A 17,825-nucleotide genomic window follows, 5' to 3' on the forward strand; every position below is an offset into this window, starting at 1 on the left:
TGTGATTGGGAAATCAAAGTCACCTTTTTTTTTTTGAGACAACGTTTTGGTAAGTGTGGTGTTTTTTGTATGGGTTTCGGTTTTTATTTGTTTTTGTATTGATTAGATTTTATGTACTCAATTCTTTGCTAGTAACATCGGCCTAGATTCTGTTCTATTTGTTTTCTATAATGTTATACTTAATATTTATTTTGTATTTTTTTTTTTACTTTAATTTGTTTTCTGATTTGAACGTTGACGATAAAACAAGTTTAATTGTGCAATTAATGACGTAAAGTGAGCTTTTGTGCTGAGAGGCCTGTGGTAACCGTTCATCTGAACTTATTGCTTTATCTTTATCTATTTGCACTGCACCCTCAGGAATGGCTGTGCCTTGCACTCTAGGAGCGTGTGGCAACGTTCTTAAGTTTGGGGAAATAATAGTTTGGAAATCTTAATCAACTTTTTTTTTTATAATAAAATGTTAAAATTGTTGGTTGATATTTTGTTTAATCTAGAAGTTCACTATTTTATAGTGCTAGCCTTACAACCACATCTAAGAATATACTCAATGTAAACCCATTGTTGTAGGCGAAAATCTCTTACAAATGAGTTACTTTTATATTTCGTTAAAGTGCAGAGACTAGCTGCTTGTACCTCCGTTAAGTCTTTACACAAAGAGGATTAACGTTATCGTATCCTCTTAAGCCGCTAGTTACAAAGGAAAACCGATAACTGTTCCCACCAACCGGCATAAATCATTTGCAGATAACATAGGAAAAGTCGCCATTTATATAAATGAGCGACTCAGGTTCAAAACAATGGAAAAACAAAATTTAGCGCAAGAAGAAAGTGAAATTGTTCCTACTCTGTTAATGCAAACAGTTGATTAAATAGTCTTCTGATTATTAGTTTCTCGCACAACATTTTTAGCATCGAAGAATAATTCTTGATGTAGTTCTTGCGATGTCAATTTGAAGAATCATTTATATTGTTTTAAATAATGTACCCATAATTTTATGCAAGTGGTGCCATTGGGTTGGTGAGGATTTTAGTTTTTAAAAGATTTTTCTAAATCTGGGATATGCTTGCTTTTTTTACCTTGCAGACTTACCATTCCTAGAGTGATAATGTTCTTGTTGATGGAGTTAGTACGTTTGCACTCGTCAGTGGTATGTATATGCATGAATAAAGGAATGGTGCTCTCTTAGTATAAAGCCGAAATATATAGTGTGTCCTAGAAAGTAGACGTGCTCTGTAAAGCATGCTGCTTGGAGAAGGTTAAGAGCTGAGAAGATAGGAGATATTCTGGGTTTTGACGGGATGAAGAGAATTAGACTGTATCTAGTGTTGGTAATGGCCCTAGTATGTTGCATGTTTTTGTAGGCGCGTGCGCTTGAATAAGAACGAAGAGGAAGATGGGTACAGCCCGTGAGAGAGAGAGACCAAACAAGGATAAAGATCCGTTTTAGAAGTGTCGCTCTGGGTATGTGTGCACTCAGAGTGTACAATTATGTCCATCTATAAATCTCCTCCCATGTTCCTACTTCGTCCACCTATTCTTGCATCACGCACACACTGAGCGACCAACCCATCACCTCACCCCCCCGGCGAGTGGACAATGCCCCCAGATTACGGTCGCGAACTCCTTTGTTATTTTAATATGAGAATCCGCTAGCGGAGAGCGAGTTTCATACACGCAAACCGTATACACACCAATGTATAGAATATTTCGCTGCATAGATATTGTTTTGGCCCCATTTAGATGCTTACATCCCAGACTCCTTCCTTTCAGCCGCTACCTCACAGATTTATCACACTAACAATGGCTTGCTTCAACAGATAAATATTCTCTTTTTCCCAGCTCGAAATGAATACCTACAGTGTTACATTAACTAATTACATTATACATATACATTTTTATTTATAAACTTATTATTACAATATAAACTCATTAAAAGATCATTATCAGCGTCTCTCAATGGTTAGAGTCCAGTTCCGTCTTCAAATGATTATTCTTATCATTCTAAACTCTGTGGTTTTAGTCCCGAACAGTCTTGACGTTTCGAGACATCAAGTACAAATGAACATTTGGCACTCTCTGAAAACTTTCATTATGCCATTTATTCTTTCATCTTTTCCATATTTCCCTTTTATCAAGTCGGTAATTTGTAATCCACCTCACGAATTACATTTCACGTGCTTCAATTATTTCATAACGGTTGAAGAAACCATTAGAATAAAGAGTAATATCTCTTCGACCAGTACTTTAATGGTGGAAAGTCGCCAAATTCCCGGACTACCCGAACTTCTAGAATCTGCTCTACCATTTTTAAATCGCATAGACTCTAGCATAAAAATAAACTAAGGGTAAAAATGGTAACTAATATGAAACTTTTGATAAGAATGGTAAATAAATAAAATTATTTTAAAAGAGTTAAGTAAAGAAGTATTCACCTATTTTTTCAGGTGGAGCTGAACAATTCTTAAATGTTCTTTCGAATATTCATCAGAAAAAAAAGTAAAATTTATGTTGATTTACAGCTGGTTTTATAACTTTTTTCTGTTTTGTTTTACAGTTTGGCCAGAAGTTATAGCTTGGGTTGTAAGAAGCGAAAATCGATTGTAAGCATATATATGCCGAGAGCATATTTAAATGAAAATGAAGTTATAATTCAAGAGTGGGAAGGTGCCAGTAACAGAAGACGTTGAAGAAGGTACAGTATAAGGGTGGTAGAAATAGTTTTGACTGTAGATTAAGTGTAGGGGACAAGAAAGCTAACCGTTACCTGACATTAGGGCGTATTCTGGAGGATATCCCGGACCCCGTGGAACTGGAGGGGAACTGCTGACTGATTGCCTGTTTTGCTAAGCCACTTGTCGTCTGCAGACCGACCTTCTATTACATCCAGCATCTAAATTCCAGCTCTTCCACTTACTGCACGCGTTTATACTTTAGTGGACTTGTTAATTTAAATGGTCATTACTCGCCCAACGCCATGCCACTAACACTATATACCTACTATAGGTAGGGGCTTTACGCTCTATTCCAAACCACAAAGCTCTGTAATATTTAGATTGGGCGTTTTGTCAAAGCGCGAGAGTACAATGAACAGCAAATATGATTGGTCAAAGGGTAATTATCAGTTAAATCGCTAAAACGCTTAGAGGGATCGACTCGACTAGCTTTGCGCTGTCAAATATAACTTCCCAAACATTATCTGGATTATTAACGCTACATAACCGAACATTTTTAAACCGAATATTTTTGAATGTAATACGGTGGTTTCATCAAAAAGTAGATTACTTAATAAAACTAATAGTAACAATTTCATGTTTTAACTGAAACTTTAGTCGAGATAAAAAACTGAAAAGAGATATAAAGATATAAAGAGCTCCAAAAACTATTTAACAAATTGTATGCGGAAAAATAATTCGAAAGGAGACTGGGTTTATAGTGAATTAAACTTAATCAAGGAGGGAAAAGTAAGAAAGAACGTATTCTTTAATGTTGACTTCTTTTCAGTTCTAATTAATGAACTTTACAATCTTTAACTGAACCTGTTGAAACCTGTAAGCTTAAAGAATAGTTTTGCTTAACCTCTGATTCTAAATGATGGAGTTTTAAGTGTTAAAACTTAATAAAATCCAAAAGTTACAAGGCAGCCATTAATTGGGTTTCTTCAATTATTTTTTTATTTTTTTTAAATGCGAGGTATAAATTTTTGCTACTCTTTTAAATATTTACAATAACTTATTGAACTTAAAATTTATTTTTTCCAAAGATTAAAATAAGGTAAAGTTCATATATTATTTTTTCATTGGATCTTCAGCCCTATCTTCAATCTGTGGATAGGTCGTATACCTTCCATACAACTGTGTTAACAGGGTATCTCTTCTCAGTGTTTTAGAGCTACTCATGAAACAACCTATTTTGTTAGGTTTAGGCAAAGTATAACGCAATAATTTAGTGTTAAATAAGGGTACCTCTAGAATCTATTGTGGTTCTCATTGTTCAATAATAAATTAAAGGAAAGAAAAAATACTACTCCCAAAGCATATACGGACATTCTGTTCCTTTTGGCGTTTGAACTTGTGTGTTAAACGTTTTAAAGTACCCGTTATAGTTAGTTCTAACTAAAGAAAAATGACTGAACAATGGAGAGTAGGGACATTTCTAAATAAAGTGTTAAAAATACGTTGCTAGGGAGAGAGAGTAATATAGAAGTTATAGGTTGTCACGGAGCGTAGTGTGGTGACATGGCTGCATACATTCCATATGCAGCATCACATTCACAGAATGGTAATATCCCTGTTGATATTCAGAAATAGTAATGCTATTCCTGTGACATCACTTACTTACTTCATTACTTAATGCAAACACCTAAATATATATCAACCAAGTGAGCTTAATTATTGTTTAATGATATTTCTTTTACAACCTTAAATTTCCATGTCCTCTGATTTGGTTCTGATTACCGTAACTCTTTTCACAGATTGTTTCATGAGCAAATACTGTGTAGCTCTAAAAAAAACTGAGCAGAGACTCTCTGTTGACTCAAATGTATGGAAGGGTATACCTATCTATAGATTGAAAATAATAGAGTACATCTATCTATTGATATTGCACTGGTAGACGGCTTAAAGTTATGGTGGTGAGATTTTTAGAAACCGTAAACAACACGTAATAATTTTTGAGACTATTTTTACACTGGGCGAGGCCAGGTATGATAAGAATGTAAGAGGGTTGGAAGGAAATGTTTGCATTGTGAAGGCCAAAACTGAGATGGTCAGTGGGTGTTAGTTAAAAGACACAGATTTTTGTTTTGGGTATCAGGAATTGGAAGGCAGCAGTACATAAGAGAGAGAGAGCTGAAAACTTTTGAAGGAAGAGACCATGAATCACTAGTGAGTCCCTTATGATCAAAAAGATTAGATCAATAATACTGTTAAAAAAGCAGAAAATGATTCCCATCTAGAATAAAAAGTATAACAAAATGCTTCTTAGCACAAATTTAATAATAATAATAATCATCATCTTCTTCAAAATATGGAAAACTATCAGATTAATCAAAACAAGATATTCATAAACATTCTTATGCACATTTTGCAGATTAGCAGAAAAATACTTCTGTTAAATAAAAAAGAGGAAGAAAAAGGACATCAATTTACTGATGGATCTGGTACTGTTTGGAGAGAAACATCAAACATTTCCAATATCTCATATCCACCATTCTAAAGTTAGGGCGGGTCCTTCCAGCTTCAATCTTAACGTAACAGTCAAATGTAAGTATGTTTTGTAATTGGTAGGTGTACGAGGGTCGTTTGAAAAGTCCGTGCAAAAATAAAAACTACTTAATTTTTTGGGGTAAACCTTTTTTATTTTTCAACATAGTCTCCTTTTAGGCTTATACACTTCGTCCAGTGCTGCTCTAGTTTGTTGATCCCTTCCGAATAAAAGGATTTGTCCAAGTCTGAAAAATAGCCATTCGTTTCTGCAATCACCTCCTCGTTTGAATAAAATCTTTTTCCCGCCAGCCATTTCTTCATATTGGGGAACAAATAGTAGTCCGAGGGAGCCAAGTCTGGAGAATAGGGGGGATGTGAAACGAGTTGGAACCCTATTTCCATTAATTTTGCGACCACAACTGCTGAGGTGTGAGCTGGTGCGTTGTCGTGATGGAAAAGGACTTTTTTGTGGGCCAATCGTGGGCGATTTTCTTGCAGCTCGGTTTTCAAACGGTCCAATAACGATGAATAATATGCACCTGTAATAGTTTTACCCTTTTCCAGATAGACGATGAGAATTATTCCTTGCGAATCCCAAAAGACAGTCGCCATAATCTTTCCGGCCGAAGGAACGGTCTTCGCCTTTTTTGGCGCAGATTCCCCCATGGTAACCCATTGTTTAGATTGTTCTTTGGTCTCAGGAGGGTAGTGATGTATCCATGTTTCATCCACAGTGACGAAACGGCGCTTAAAGTCCTGCGGATTCTTCTGGAACAGCTGCAAACCGTCCTTGCAACACTTCACACGATTTCGTTTTTGGTCAAGCGTGAGCAATCTTGGTACCCATCTTGCGGATAGCTTTGTCATGTCCAAATGTTGATGCAAAATATTATGTACCCGTTCATTCGAGATGCCCACAGCACTAGCAATCTCACGCTCCTTCACTCTTCTGTCATCCATCACCATATCTTGGATTTTATCAATGATTTCTGGAGTAGTAACCTCAACAGGGCGTCCAGAACGTTCAGCGTCACTTGTGCCCATATGGCCACTCCGAAAATTTTGAAACCACCTATAAATTGTTCTAATCGAAGGTGCAGAGTCACCATAATGTTTATCAAGCTTCTCTTTAGTCTCCTGAGGCGTTTTGCCTTTCATAAAGTAGTGTTTAATCAACACACGAAATTCTTTTTCGTCCATTTTTTGAAAATCACTCAACTTCCTCGATTCAAACGAATGCCAAACACAAAGAAATAGACCGATCTGACTGAAACTTGGCGTGTGCTCTTTCAAGAGATGCTACTAACTAAACATAACCTCGATACGCGCCAGTAGTGCTATCTCTCTGACTTTGCACGGACTTTTCAAACGACCCTCGTAATTGTAACTTGGAAAAATCTCAGTTTTCCTCTTTCAATTACATTACTGAAGTCACTACTCTGATCAGAGCACACTGACGAGATATATTTATTATACTGAATAAACCTTCAAACTAAATAATTCTTAGTATCCTTAACTGCTCTTTAACAGGAACATAACTGTAGTCGTAACTGTTAACATTCTTATCTAAGTAATATTAATGGACTTATAATCTCTGGAATTCCAATTCTTTGCTTAAATCAGTTAAACAGAAAGTGCAATAGGTATCGCAGTTGCTTTATTTTGTCCGGAAGTGGGTCCAACTATTGTCGAACTGATTTGCTACTGTTTATATAATTGTATTATTATTATAGGAGTATAACATTTTTTTCTGTAAAAATTTAAACTATAGTTATTTTAATTTTAAGCACAGCGTACTCCCACACTAGACTTAAAAGAACAGAACTGAACAGACGCTATCGACTACTTAAAAGACTCTTAGACGACAGATCAAAACTCTCTCTGTTCAACAAAAGACTAATTTATACTTCTATTTTAAAACCCATCTATAGTATGAAATGGAGCTGTGGGGGTTCAACCAAACGCTCCAATCTCCAAAGGATTCAATCTCTACAATCTAAAATACTTCGAACTATTGTAAACGCTCCTTTTTATGTCTCCAACCTGACTATACACACTGACCTTAATATTCCTTTTGTTACGCAATTTGCTAAAACAAGATACAGAAAACTCCACTTCAACCTGCAATCTCATACAAATCCTCTAGCTAAAAATCTTTCTTCTAGAAGTCTTCCTGACAACCCGACAAGACGTCTTAAAAGACAGTGGCCTCGTGATCTACTCTCAAGTGAAGAGAGTGACTAATAGCCTAATATTTTGGAGTGTTACCATTGGGTAACTCCTCCACTCGTATACCTCTTGTAATTCATAGTTCTGTTATCACTGTTACTTATAGCACCAACGCGCTGATTGTAGCAAAAATAAACGCAAAAAAAAAAGCCAAGCGTAATCCACACTTTTATAATACATGTTCTACAACAAATTCTTTAAAAATCTGCCATTTGTATTTGGAATAATTGCTAACAAAAAAAATCCTTATGTATTTCACATCCGAATGTTTTAGTGTGCAGAAAAATTAGAACAAAAACCCAATAAAAAACGTAGTTTGAGATCTGCTATAGATTGAATATCCACTGGACCAAGACTGGGGAAGAGATTTTTGGGAAAATATCAGATATTATTAATTCAATCATACTTGAATACTTAACACATGTACCAAAGTACCATGCTTTGAAACTTTCTATCAAATTCAAGAACTAACAAATCATGAAATAAAATTTCTAAAGCCTCCTTCTTCAACTTTTTCTACACTTAAAATCGTAATATCTCATCGAAGATTGTGCAAAATTTTATCTCTTCTGTGAAAGGTTACCTACACCCTCCTTATAACGCTCTTCATGAAAAATTGTTGTACTATTAGACTGATTTCACTTTTTAAATTTAACAATAAAATAGATTAAATAATAATAATAATATTCGATGTTCTGCCACAATTTTCGTTGGTTTTATACACAGCTCACATTAATCGATTATGAGAGTTGCTGCATAGATGATAGCCTGTCTAAAACCTTGTTTCAGATGAGTGTGTACGGAGTCGTACTCCACCTTCTACATGTGGAAATAGGAACCTCTACAGGTCGCACCCAACGCTTGGTGATATCAATTTTATTCTCTACATTTCCACTTTTACCTGGCCCTAGCGGTCTCCTAGCTCGAAGCGTATATTACATTTTAAAGTAGCATTTTCCTGGAATGTAATAATATTCATGACTGTTCCTAGTGTGATAATGCATTGCCTGTTTCGAACTTTTGAGACGCATATTTATTTAAAACTCTATTTGTGACATTTTTCAAACCAATATAGTCGTCTGACTTTTACAGCTTTTTTTTTTAGTGTAACTTATTGTTTTTTTTTTTTTTTTTTCAGCCGCTACAAACTGGGGGGTTTGCGGGGTCTCACTGATTAATGCTTCCTCTCGTTTAGATGTTTCAGTCTCCTTGGCAGCGGCTTAGGAGTAGTGCCTGCGATTCGGGCACGCTCTGAGTGGATAACTGAATAAAGCACAGCGGCTTTGAGGTGAGTTTCTTTCTAAGGTACCTTAAAGGATAATTTGATCCCAAAAATTTGACCAGAAAAAATACTGTCGTTACTATAACATTCTCTTCTTTTGTTCTGCAATGTTGCTAGAATTAGATATGTGTAACTTCAATTATTGTTATAATGCCTTGTGTTGCAAACAAATATTCATAGATCGAAGCAAATCTAAAGCTGATTAAAAAAATAATAATAATAATAAAAGCAGGGGAGGGATTAGCTATGTGGTTAGCGTACTCGATTGCCACGCGGAGGTCCCGGGTTCGAATCCAGCTGCTAACCCTTAGATTTTCTCTTCCTAGGAGCTTCTTACAGCTCACTTTCCATCACCGGACAGTGTTGTCTGTAACGAGAGAACACTGTCCGGAGGCCGGCAGTGCACTGAAAAAAGCTCCAAGCGCTAATAACCTCAGCTGTTGATGCGCCAAAATAAAAAATAAAAAAATAATTATAATAAAAGCAATAGATAACTTTACCTACATTCGAAGTAACAGTCCCAGCAGTTCTATTTGTTAACTAAAGTGTTAAATGAAATATTGTTGAAGCAGGTGTTAGCTGAGACAGGAAAGACCAGCCAGCAATAAACAAATTGACTGAAGAGAGACAGTATTTTTAAATAATTAAGATTTATGAGAACCAGATAGAAGCAGAGGGCTGATCGCTATTAATACGTGAGGATCAACTTTGGGAATATAGTTCCATTTTTAAATTGGAAAAATATATTACGAATTTCCCGACATGCTTCCTGACGCTTAATAATCGTAAGTATAAATAGAATGACCGCTTTTTTAAAACTATAAATCTACGATTTATCACTTTTATGGTGTTTGTATTTATGTAATTGATTCCATCCTTTCTGATTCACTTTTATATCTTTTTAAGAATTTCAACTTAACAATTCACTCTACAAACAAGATGCCTAAATAACCAGTCTATTGGACCTGCCCATAGGAGGCTAGTATTAAGACAGAAACAAGACATTCATCAAATATCCTGGTGCAGTTATAGAAGGTATACATTTTCTAATGCCAGAAAAATATTTGATGGAACCAAATGACAGTTCGATGAAGAAGCCATAAACTATATGATGATGATGATATAAAGTTGTTGATTTCTATCTTACAATGAACTGGCTTGAGACTGGCAAAGGCTGCATCCAACGAGGACATTTTTGAATGTTTTCTCTCTATTTGTTGTCAGTAAAAATTGCACAGAGAAACAACTTTATGAATTGCCCTTTCAGATTCTGAAATTCTTCACAAATCAGTTCTCAAAACAATCGTAAAACGCTTTGGAACTCAATATTATATTATAATGAATAATGCCTATAATAAGTAATTGGATTTTAAGTTTGGAGAAAGTTTAGTTTCAAGATCTTATCTTGAAAGACAAGAACTTATTCATAGGTACTCCCCAATATGTTCTATATTTGTGATATAAAATAGAATGCATATTTTTAGTTGGTTATAACTCTTCTTTACAACAAGTGCTCAATTAAAGAGCTAAATTAAATTAAAGTTTTAAAATGAATGAATTATAAATACAAGTATTATTTTTTATTTGTTACTATGTAATTTATGCTCACGTAGGACGAGTTCAAGGCTGAAATTTCGTTTTAACTCCGTAATTCAAATTACAACAGTAATAGACCAACTCTAACTTTCCTTTTTTCTTTTCAATTTTCAAGTGATGATTATATTCTGATGATTATTCAGATTAAAGATGAATCACAAGAATAATTTAGAACAGAGAGTTAAAATGAAGTACCTTTTTGATACTAACTATGATGATGAGATACATCTTTTATTATTCTAACAGAAAAATATTTTCTATTTATATTTTTGGTGATAAAAAAAAACAGAATAAGGGTCTGTGACATCTAATAAATTGTATAAAATATGATACTAGAAGTATTAATGAAATGTTGGGTACTTGCTGATCTGTGTACCTTTTGGCGTTTAATCAACCCTTATACTTAACTTTTAAAACTGTAAGTTTTTGTTTAGGAATCCATAGGATCCAAGAAACAAATCAATTAACTGTCGGAAGTAAAAGAAAAACAGAATGAAACACAATTCTGCGACGTTTTGTTGTTGAAAAAGTAAAAAAAAAAACTACAATATCAAAGTTTGGGGGGCGGAAATGAAGGTGATAAGCGAGGAAATATTAGAAGAATGATGAAGTGAGGTTAGTGAGCCTCAATTAGCTGTGGCGATGAAAATGGGTTAACAGAAATATAGTGACGAGAACGGGGAGGATGTAGTTGAAAAACAGTGAGATATATCTACTGGTTGGGGAGAGGAAGCAATGGAAGTAGAGAGGAGCCCGTTACGAGGGGGCGGAGCAGCAGCAGCAGCAGGCTATGAGAGCAATATGAATTGACTAGTGTCAGCGTCAGGGGGTCTCCCAGTTGATAATTGGTTCATTAGAATCAACGCTAGGGTTATGGCCTGGTCCAGCATACCAACGACAAAGCACCACCCGATCAAAAACCAAGCTTCAACCATTAGGACGCAATTCAAAGCGGTCATGCAGCAGCAACTTTGTCCTGTGTATATGTGTGAATTCAGTATGAAATGTAGGTTTAGAGGTTGTTTAGGTCACACTATCGCACTTTTATGCACACTCCGCGTTCATGCTCATCACTGCTCCTGATGGTCAATGTTTTGTTAGGCGTACAGAGGAAGTGGTCTCATCGTATTTGACACAATCTAAACTTGTACCATACCATATCAGCAAGATGAGTTTAGTAAACATGCTGACCAGTTTGCACATTATATGTTTACGTGCATATATATTTTGGAATGTTTGTGAGAATATGTGGGGCATTTACAGAGTATCTCTCTAACTCTCTCTCTCTCTCTGTATACATACACATGTATATACATATATACATATATATATGTATAAACTATACCCATGCCCAGGCTAAGTTCATTAACTGATTGCATTTGTTTAGTTAACGCATCAGCTTTACATGGCATTATGTTACATTCGTTAATTAGCGCTTCATGGTTTCATAAACCGTTTAAATTAAGTGGATTATTGATAATTTTCTCTTGGCGCCTCTAATCATTAACCAAGTACCCGGCCTTCCGTGGTACAAGTGCTATGAGGCAGCAAATAGCTTGTGGCCCGGGTATAGTCTTGGGCAGTTTTCATTCGACCTGACGAAAAATGCCTTCTAAGTGTGGCCATAAAACAAAAACAAAACAAAAAATGGGTAAATTAGGGGTTGCATGGCTGGGGAGACAGGGGACCTCTGGATAGAAGGCTAGGGAAAGTTTATTAAGAGCTATTCGCGTAAACTTACTGCAGAATTACTTCAGCAAAGACAGAGTAACCTTCAGGATGATTGTAAGCCATATTGAATAAAAACACAATTCATTGCATGGGCGTGGCAAAAAAAATAGCCCATGTAATTTCTGTTTAGAAGAAAATGTAACAACACTGCACGAATTTTGTCAGTGTGAAGGGCTAATGTTTTGCACAGGGTTCGAAACTATTTAGGGAAGAAAAATCCATTCCAATTAAAAATTAAAATAAATATTTAGAAGAACTATATTTACGGTTTGGATAAAAACTCAGCTAGAGGTTACTTTTTCAATACATAACAGATAATTGTAAAATAATAAGTAGGACAAAAAGTAAAAAATAAAATATGATAGAAAATAACGATTAAAATAGAATTAATCTAAACAATAAAAGGAACAGGGTGAGACAGAACATAATCCGCTGATTTTAATGTTCTTTCATAATCTCTCATTTATAGATTTATAATTCAGATTACCAGCAGATAACTACGTGAGGAAGAAAGATTATACCGATGTCTGTCATAATTTTTTATTTATATAGATGGCCAATCTTTCAACCTAGTACGACTCGATTATTATTTAAAAATTCAAATTTTATTTATCTACGAAAAATATTGCACTACATAAATACGGAAAATATAATCTAAATAATAATTTAGGGAAGGAATTAGTGTGCTAAAGTGTGCAGCGTTCGAATCCAGCTGCTGGCCTTTAGATTTTTCTCTTCCCATGAGCTTCTTACAGCTTACTGCCAGATGTTGGACAGTGTTGTCTGTCACGAGGCAACACTGTTTGGAGGAGGCCTTTACAATAAACAGAAACTCCACTCTCTTAGCTCTCCGAAAACAATGCACATTCATGCAATTGGAAAATTGTAAGAAAAATTTAAATAAAATACTTTACTTGACCACAAATTTAGATGCTTGGTTTTGCATACACATAATTATTTTAGTTTACTATGTTAATAATTAGAAATCATAGTGTCAATGGAGAAATACATAAGTATATGTATGAACTTACCGATGCATGTGTATCTTCTAGCGCGTAAGAGAACAGGCTAGCCACTTCCCATCTTTCTTGGCACTTCGATGTCGAAATTTTTTTACCTACACAAATTAAAAAATAGGTAAATAAACAAGATCCTTAAAGTACTAAAAATATTAGTAAACTTGTCTATATTTAAATGGTGGGCCACTGATATAGTTCTAAACAGAACTTTGTCTTGTATGGTTTTGTAGAGGCTTAAATTACTAAAGATTAAAGTAATTATTAAGTACAAAGTTAGTAAGTGTTTAGGAAGCAGACATCAGTTTAAAGTTACTTATTGTTGATGTTTCTTAGGCTCAAATGGAAACGATGGAAAGGTTCCCGTTTCTGTATAATAATTCTAACAAATAATGTTTCATGGTAAAATTTTAAATTTTAGAGAGCCACTTAAAGTGCGCAGGCTCCCTTTTACCCTTATCTGAAATAATAATTCATCAAAATATAATTGGCTAAAGATTATTAAAACTGTCCGGTAGGACAGTTGTATAAGGGTTGATCGTCAAAAAGTGCACGAAAAAGCGTAACGTTGAAAAACACCCAACTTTGATTTATGTATAATTTTAACTTACTTGAATTAGAATATGGACTGTATGACAAAGCTAAGGATGTATTTATTAATCTTGACTTAAATGATATTCCTACCTTTACTGGTTATTTAGTTAAAAAAATGCAATGGAAAAGATGCCATTGATACTGTTTATGGTGGTGCAATCTAGATATTTATTCCTCCATTTCCGAGCTTCAAACACCTATTATATATTAATTTATTCATTTATTTAAGATTCTTCGATGCAGTCTGGAGACTTCTTGCTGTACTGTGAGTCCTCTTGCTTAGCTGACATCATCAGCAATAACAGACTTAGTGCCGTAGTGCTTCCAAGGAAAAGAAGAAGCTGGACTTCACTAAGGGAAATTTCGCTTGCGAGACCACCGAGGTAAAACAATTTCTTCAATGAAATGAATTTTAAAATAAGAATATTTGCCAACTTGGAGTAGTTGCTATCTAGAAGTTCCGAACTGAAACTTAGTGAATTTACTAACTTGCCGAAAGTATTAGGTTCGCCAAGAAACTTCTTTTATTTTGAAAATTAAATCAATATAACTGAAAATTAATCAATCAATAACTGTCAACTAAAAGATTTGGAGTTCCATGTAATTTAAAGAACATAGAAATGCTTAAAAAGCAAGTATACTTGGGTAAAGAACAATGGCGAATGTACAACATTTGTGCAGTTTGACTCTGGGATAATTCACCCTCTTGTGAAACGAAAAAGGGGAAAATGGGAAAGAAAAGACGACAAAATGATAGAATTAAATAGAAAGAAACAGAGAATTTGACAAGAAGAGGGATTGTAACTCAGTTAGAGGGAGGGTTGGAGGCGAGCTTGTTTCCTTTGGCTGTTGACCAAGCTCAGGGTGACATCCGCACCTTGTGGGTGGCATGTGAACCCTCCTTGGATACCACACACCGCAACTACAATACAAGCGCCATAACACCTTCTACGACACTCCCAGCCTAACATTATATCACCACATCAGCCGCACATCGCTTTACACTTTACTCTATAACGCTACCACACATATAAGTTTTCTTTTTAAAGCCTCGTTCTTTCACAATACAGCGCTACTTTCTTTTTTTTTTAACACACTTCCTCAGAGTTATACTAAACTTAATTTGAGAATCAAAAAGGAGATGTTGTACTTGAGTAAATAAATTTAGTGTCCTGTTCGCATTATTCGCCTCGGATCTTTCTAGAGAACTCCGAACGAGGCAAGAATTAAAGAACTAAATAAAACAGCGTACCACGAAAGAAACCACAACTGCAGACCAATTCTTTATAGTAGAGGAATAGGTTCCAGGTGGAAGAGTTCGGATGTAGACACGTTCAGAAGAAAGATTAGCTGATTAAGTTTTTCCCGACGAGGAATCTTATTAGAAATATGTCGGCAGGCGACCGAACATTCAATTTATCAAACCCACCTAATTCAGTTTCCCCTCGATAAGAATCAGGCTTTTGTGCTCAATGTGCTGGTTATTCAAAGTGGAACTTCAGAGCTTGTAGCCTCAAAAAGCGATTATGGAAGTGGTTCGTCCTTGTCCCAAACTCACTGAGGGTTTTCCACTAAGAAGATGAGGTATTACCCTCATAATTGTGGCCACTCGTAGCTGGCTGTACCCTAGATCAAGGCTAACCACTCCTCTCACCGTCAAATTGCGTTCTGTAGGGGAAATCAGATGGGAATCAAAGTATGAAAATGGTTGATAGGATTAATCAGTCAGTTCATTAACTCTCCCTCCTTTACTTTTAATAAAAATAGCCAAATGGGTGTATCTATTTATTAGAAATGGAAAAAAGGTAGCGTTACCTTTTTGAAATAATTTCTTATCAAAAAGTACAACAACTTCTAGTAAAAAACATAGATCTAAGATAACTTATTTTCATGCAAAAGTGTTCTCAAAATCTAGCAGAGTTCTTTAATGCTGCTACAGTTTTGAAACTTAAAAGCACACAAGTTCATTCTCTTCTGAATTACTATCTCTAATTAATATCGCTTTATTTTTAACGCTTTAGACGGAAGTTCTCTCAATGGTTTTCTAAACTTTGGTGGCTATGTTTTGACGAGTCTTGGAAAGAATAACTTTTGAATGTTTCGCAACTATTTGGGTTCTTATGGCCACTGTTCAAAAATACCTAAGGTTTTTATGGGTAGCGGTTAAAGTTCCTACCTCTGAGTCTCAAAAAAAAAAACTCTTACTTATCACAACGTTCTCTGAATCATGTTCTGTATCAGCATTCGCTACACCATCGCGGGCCGTTCTACAGTTAGTAAACTCCACTAAGCTCGCAAATGAACTCATTTTACCCTGTTTAATCTCTCTCATAACTGCGCCAGGATATTTGATGAATGTCTTGTTTCTGTGTTAACACTAGAGCTACGCAGAGTCCCCCTATATGGGGTAAATCTTCCATTTAATTAGGCATCTAATTTGCGTAAAAACTTCAAACTAACTGGAGCTGAAAACATGTATGGGACCAACAATAACTTGCAAAAGTCTTCTTGCCAGACTTTCAGGTATTAGGAAGAGCTTTTGTATTCATTTTTTTAGCAAGCGTGTCAAAAACTTTAGATTAGATTCTTTTTTTGGAAACATAAATAGTGTGAGGCTAGGCGAGCGTAATTAAATTTTATTATTACTTTGATATGATCAGAATAATCAAAGAGAACCATAAAATGACAGTATCAGCTAATTTAGAATCACTGGTGCATGCTCCTTTGATACTTTGAAATTAAATTTTAATAAAACTACATGAGCCTGAAAACTTTGCAAACCCTTTCCAGAACAAGTTGTTAAAAAAGGTAAAAAAATGCGCTCTAATCATAGAATGCCTTAAGAAACCGGATGGTATCTAAGTAATCTTAGATAGTCCCCTAATCTTCATTGTAATGAGTTTGCAATTTGCTGAATAATGGTCGACTAAAAATTCTTTCTTCTCCTTACGTTGGAGACACTAAAAGCGCAGTTCATGCTATATAAAAAAATTATCGTCTAACGGACGACGATAAAGTAAATATTTTGTGTGTGGTAACAACTAAATTCTTACTTGGTTTCTGTCTGAATAATAATAATGTCGAATTTCAAGTAGACGATTCAACAAGACAGTCCAATTTAATATAATTCTAATCAATGTTAGCTGAACACAAAAGAAGAAACCTGTTTGCAATTGTAATGAATATCTTTCAAGTGATATAACCCGTCAGGTAGATTGCTCAACAAAGAAGGAGGATGCTGTAAATAAGAAGATTGCTGAAGTGTTGATTGGATTATAACTTCTCTCGGTTCTAAAGAGAGATGCCACTTCCTTTTTTATCTCTTTCTATTTGCAGCCCGCTCTTCGACTATACTTAACTATTTGAATGTATTAATCATGGAGTCATTTTGTGATGAGGCACACATCTTAATCCGATAATTGGGCACTTCTATGCTCTAAATGACGTTTTATTTCTGCAATTCTTGTTCGTATTGTCTAGACAAAAGTTAGCTTAAGTAGTTCACAGATTGTCTCTTTATTCTATTAGAGATCTAGTATAATCATTGAACTCATCACAATTCACATGGTAATCTAAATTACATTCAAAGAAATTAATTTTCTTGGATTTTTTCTTCTATCTCTTAACTTTATGAAAGAATAAACGCTTACGAATGGCTGTTAGACTCAATTTATTGATTTACACCTTGGCGTTGAAGAAATGTTCAATGATAGGAACACAACTATTGGGAAATGTCCACTCTTACAGGGTCTAGCATTGTTTATATTAGAAGTAGAAGATGTAAAATTACTTGTTTGTTAATTTTATATTGTTTACAAATCAAAGAATTAAGCAATCAAACTGAATGTATTAATTAGGTCCATAAATTTTTGAGACAGCCCATAAAAAGAAAACAAATTGAAAGTCCATTAACTTTTGAGAGAATACATGAAAAACATTTGTGAAAATAAATATTGTTTAAATAAATGGATCAGTATTAGAGATTCGACGAGGTATCTTGAAATAAAACGACACTTAATGTTAGTAGTTTGAAGAAGTAAGTACAAGATGTTAGTATGTGTAAGGTATGAAAGATATTGTGAAGAAAGAACTGTTGGTGTCTTATAGACTCCCAACGGGAGATGAAAACTTGCTGTCCATTCTAAAGGGGTCTGCAGCCATGCTTGCCT

At 35.0% G+C, this 17,825-nt stretch overlaps 1 protein-coding gene across 2 annotated transcripts in view; it reads right to left on the reverse strand.

The window, feature by feature from the left end:
• The window catches only part of LOC141455982 (lachesin-like), a 325,735-nt gene that overhangs the window by 270,086 nt on the left and 37,824 nt on the right, over positions 1-17,825 (reverse strand). For both annotated transcript variants that reach the window (XM_074131526.1, XM_074131525.1), the window contains exon 2: positions 13,078-13,163. The gene's annotated coding sequence lies outside the window, so the exon portion shown is untranslated. The remainder of the gene's footprint in view (positions 1-13,077; positions 13,164-17,825) is intronic.

The sequence above is a fragment of the Rhodnius prolixus genome, unplaced genomic scaffold (assembly GCF_049639745.1).
Source record: "Rhodnius prolixus isolate KJV_2025 unplaced genomic scaffold, Rpr scaffold_4, whole genome shotgun sequence".
Lineage (NCBI taxonomy): Eukaryota > Metazoa > Arthropoda > Insecta > Hemiptera > Reduviidae > Rhodnius > Rhodnius prolixus.